The sequence below is a fragment of the Paramormyrops kingsleyae genome, chromosome 19 (genome assembly GCF_048594095.1).
Source record: "Paramormyrops kingsleyae isolate MSU_618 chromosome 19, PKINGS_0.4, whole genome shotgun sequence".
In the NCBI taxonomy this organism is placed as follows: domain Eukaryota; kingdom Metazoa; phylum Chordata; class Actinopteri; order Osteoglossiformes; family Mormyridae; genus Paramormyrops; species Paramormyrops kingsleyae.
Genome location: NC_132815.1, coordinates 22955966 through 22961474, shown reverse-complemented (window position 1 = coordinate 22961474; position 5509 = coordinate 22955966).

Genomic DNA, 5509 nt, shown 5'->3' with positions numbered 1-5509 from the left:
AGAAAGCTGTACTGTCCATTCTCAGTCAAACAGCATAAACATTCATCTTTCAGTCAGGTTTCCACATGAACTTCTGTAATTCGCCGTCAACCCCTTTCAGTTATAATATGTGTTTTTATATTACCTAATAAGGAAGATTGCTCACAGACGTACAACTTACATTAGTCCTCTGTTCCTCCTGTCATTTCTGGAACAAGCATAAAACAACCCCTAACATATCCAAGGCAGGTCCCTCATATTCCTATTCACAGGGATGCAATCTAGAGATGAGTAACACAGTGAATCATTTGGCATATTAGAAAATGTGATTTTGGGTCACATGCTGTGTAACAAAGTATAGTACAGAGTCAAATTACTACTGAAGGATGCAAGTCTTGTGATATTCATTGCCTCCAAAGCCTTGTTCAGTGTGGAAAGAGAAGGATGTGAAAACATGTTCGGCTTCCACATTTAATGCTTTGACATACATTCAACGCAACCAAAAGGCAATGGCCACATAGCTGCCATATTGTTCTTAACCTAAAGCTAACTTTCAAATTTCAAGTCCTTTGTAGAATTCTTTGGAGTTCAACATAAATGTATCCAATAATATGGCCAAAAGGATCCGTCCATAAGTTGCTGCTACAGCAGCCTCTACTGTTCTGGGAGGCTTTCCATTAGCTTTGCTGGTATTTAGCCCCAACAGCACTTGTGTTCTAGTTCACCCTAATGTGTACCTGTTGCCCAGACTAATTTAGCTGTGCATTGATATTATGTTGTGAAGGCATCACAGGGGTTGATTTGGCTTGAGGTCAGGGTTCTAGGCAGGTCAGTCAGGTTATTCCACCCCATCACAGAAAGTTTGATTTCTGTACAGCCCACAGTTATGGCGCTTTTCCACTGCTGCCAAGAACCAAGTCGCACCTGGGCCGTACCCCTAACTGACGGTTTTCCATTATAAATTATCCAAGCCGTAACCACGTTGACATGGCCCTGCTTACTAGCAGGACTGAAACCGTGACTAAATCCAGCTGGTTTTGTCACCATCCTCTAACTGGTCAAAATGGATAGAGATACCAGCGGCTTGTGTCAATATGCATGGATTATCTGAAGGAGAAAGGCATATTTTATATATCAATCCATCCATTTTCTTGTTCAGGGTTGCGGGAGGTCCAAAGCCTGTCCCAAAGGCTATGGGTGCAAGGCTGGGAACAACCTAGGATGGAGGGCTAACCCATCTCGGCATTTTATATATTAGTCATTTTTCGTAGTGTCACACCTCGCAATATATGCATTCCAGGTAACTCAGAATTAAAAGTTTTCAACCTCATATTCATAATGCAAATTTACTCAAGCAAATGCTAATTCTGCTAGCATTTCATGTAGTAAAGACGTAGTGAAAAATCGTTTTCCATCCACCATCAAAGTATAAGGTTGGCATGACACATTCAGGCAGGTAGCGATTTCCTGGGATCTGCCAAACCCCAGTACTATCCATCAGATGGTGCAGCATAATTTATCACTCCAGAGCACGCATTTACACATTTACAGAGAACGCTCTGGAGTCCAATGGCAGCAGGCTTTATGTCGCTCCAGCCAACAATTGGCATTGCACATGCTGATCTTAGGCTTGCTAAGGTCCTGATAAACAGCTCTTAAGCTGACGCTGCTCCCAGAAACAGTTTGCACGATTTTTACACAATACACATCCAGGGCTGAGCAGTCCCTTTCTGTGAGTCTGGGTAAGCAATTCAAGAACAAACACTTTCATCAAAAGCGCAGTGAGGAAAGCAGGGTCTGCCAGCATCCACCCCCCAGAGCAGGCGGTGTTAAATGCCCTCCACTCAGATACTATGAATGTAGATAGTCTACATTCCATTTATTTTTTATATAGCACTTTTCCTAAGAGTCACTCAAAGTTGCTTTACATGTATGCGTTGTAATATATATTCCTGCATCATTCATACAGAATAATTCAGATAATGAGGAAAAGGAAAGACAAAGAAATGAAAGAATACCAGATGACAACAGAGGAGAGGAACCAAAAGAAAACCTTTGGGGATCCAAGGTCAAACGGCTACCCAACCCCTCCGGGCATGTTAACACGAATGAAAAAAAAGTGGGCTTGCTTACTGAAAGCAGGGTGTAAACTGTGGTCAAGGTCAAAGCCAAAGTCTATGAGTCAGTTCTCCAACCTAATGAGATACATACCTGTACCATTCCGAGACAATTCTGCTTCACAGTCACTTCACTAACAGTTGACCAGGGGGGCCTCTAGCAGGGCGGAATGTTGATGAACTATTGACATTTTTCCAGTGGTGTACAGGAACCGACCCATACCCGAGCCATACCGCAAAGAGAAACCAGTTCCGCCATGGTTCCAGCTTGCTTTGGTTTTCCACTGCAGCAGAGTCGGCTCGACGGAGGCATTCTTGGGTTTGGATGATTTACAATTATGATTGCAATTATTATTATTTTTTTCTCTGTGCTAATTTATGCTAGCACATCTGTGACAATTGCTGTGTTATGCAAGTATCAAATATACACTTTTTCGACCAATCAGATGTTGGTGATGCTACCAGCTCGATTTGGTCACACTTTTGGCCCTGTTTGTAAGAAGGACCATGTCAGAGCAGTTAGGGTTTGGGTATGTAACCAGTACAGCTTGCATACTTTATAATGCTAAACTGCCAGTTCATAGTACGGCAGTCGTATGCCTCATTACTTGCTAGATAGGTGGCACCCAGTGTTGGCACGACATCGAGAGCCACTGAGCTCTTCATTTCACTGCCAGTGTTCGCTGGTAGAAATGGCATGACTGTGTGTTTAACCATACACGTGTGTCAGCAACTGATAAAGATTAATTAGTCAGTTCGCTATAATTAGGGAAGTGCATGTATACTTTTGACCATACAGTGTTATCATTAGGTTCCCATCTTTATAATAAATGGTATCATATGTCTTTGTCATTCTTTCATTACATATGAAAACAATTAGAGTGTGCTGGAGTAACAATGTGATAGAATGTAAATTTAATTACATCATTCATAAGCATTTTAACCCTAAGGCTACTTAACAAGAGGAAACATGCCTTCTATCTAGATGCCTTGGGTTGCCCAGCGCCAATGTGGAGACCAGAAACTTGTGACATTTATCGGATTTGTGAACTACATGCATTAGCTTCGCGGAGTAAGAATCTGTACCAATGGTGTCAGTGCAATAATGTAAACCCTACAGTATGTCCTAGATTAAACCCCTAAAGCCTGACCTGCTCCAGGGGCACTGGATGCTGGAGGTGAATCTACTCTCTCTCTCTCTCTCTCTCTCTCTCTCTATATATATATATATATATATATATATGTGTGTGTGTGTGTGTGTGTGTGTGTCTGTGTGTGTATGAACCAATCATATTGCCACAGCTCTTGTTCATCACAGAGTCACCACAACCAATTGAAGCGCTCCATCTCCAGCCAAATGAGCTGGGGTCTAGTATGCAACCTTTGCTTCATAGACTTATTTTGGATCTCCATGCATGCTTACCTAATTAGGGTTTGTGTTTGCTGGTTTTAATATTTGATGGGTCAGACTAATGTGAGGCATTAGAAATTAAACAAAAGAGCTTATGGCGGAGGAACAAGAGAGGGCAACGGTTACTTTCATCTGGTACTGCTGCTGAAAGGGTGATGGGGAGAAATAGCTTCAGATGTTTTCTTGCTTGTCAGGTTGATCGTATTTCCCACAAGCCCTAGCTAAAGGTGGGTACGACAGCTGCTGCGGAACTGAACTTAGACCGTCGAACGCAGGATCTTTGAATTGCTTAAAAATTCAGCTTTGTGAGGCCGTAAAATTGTACGCTGCTTGGAGCAAAGTGTTCTGCTGAGCCAGTAAATTATGCAGGCCACACAAAGTAAGCATGCAAAATAAATGGCGGCAAAAAAAAGCATTGGTAGATGTCCTTGTGGTTGGCATAGCGATGAAAAGTGAGCAGGTGTGTTCGAGCGACGTACCGCTCCATGAAAACAAACAGCAAGGAACCCACAGCCAATTTAATTAATGAAAGAGGAGAAGAAACACACATACGACATCAAAGGGACGTTGAGAGGGAAGAGTAAAGTGTTTTGGCATCTTCTGCAGGGATGGAGGAAGCACTCTGGCTGTCTCAGGATGAATGACATCTCACGGGTGTAAGCCTACAGTGCACTGCCAAGAGGACGAGGCCTTAGTAAAGAGGGCGAGGCCTCGGTAAAGAGGGCGAGGCCTCAGTAAAGATGGCGAGGCCTCAGTAAAGATGGCGGACACCCTTTCGACAGTTTAACTTCAACAACCAATAGCTGATTCAAAACAGATGTACATTTTTTTCTCTTAGTTAATTATTTCTAAATCCTCAATTAAATGCTAAAGCATCCGGATCAAAAACTGGCTTGTGACTGATTGTATCTATTGGAATAGGAACAAGCCCTTGACTTGTGCTTCAGACTGTGGTAATCCCACATGAAACTTCGCCCTGGTCAGAATGGCACCAAAGGGTCTTGCCATGTTGAAACATCAACTATCACAGCACTATTCATAAAAGTGGTGCATCATAAATTCCTAAAAATATGCAGACGCACATTTCCCTGTCTTTCAACCATGAATGCTGTTTGGACAAATTGTATAAAGTCCTTTGTGAAACAGAGCGATGAAAGCTTTATGATCTCAAGTAGTTTTTAAATGTTTTTTTTTTTTCAGGTCTTGCAGTTTATAAAGGCCCTTTATTTAAATCACTGAGGATGTAACACAATAAACAGAAACCTTGGCGAGACAAAGGAGAATTAATCAAATGCAGCACACTGCGCTGTTTGTCCTCATTTCACAGAACTGTGGCATAACCTCTGGAAATGTAGATGCCATTTGGCTTCACTGATGCCCATGAGACGAGGTGTGATGATCAGACAAATCTGTGCAAGTGAGGATCCCAGGCTGCCAAACATTTTCAGGATCATTTGTGCTTGGATAAGATACAGATTCTGTATTTATCTGTAAAACATCATCTGTAAATCATATATTAGAATGGGGTATTAAGGAATAGGAATAACAGACTGAGGCACGGGTGAGTGGTCATAATTGTGATAGTATTTTGCAAGGTCTTTAATTTTGCAAATGTGGAAATAACAGATTTCGTGTAGCTCCAGAGTCCAGTATATTTTGCAGTTCTGCAATCTGTATTTGAGGTCTGTATTTGAGGTCTGTATTTCAGGCTAACAGGCACTCTGTCTGGGCTTCCCCTGCCCTATCTTGAGTCCTGGGCTTCCTGGGATAGACTCCAGCACTCCCCCAGCACGCCCCCCCCCACCCCCAACTCAGCCCTGTAGTGGAGAAGCAGTTGGATGATAGATGTACAGACGATTTTCCTGGAAAAAGTCATGATTCACACCCTGCCAGCAATGGTTTGTCTCTAAACTTCTTCCAACGTGGGGGGGCGGCAGATTCCGTTTGACCCATGTTGATGGAAAACAGGCCACATTTCTCGTTGGTGAACACATCAGTTTTC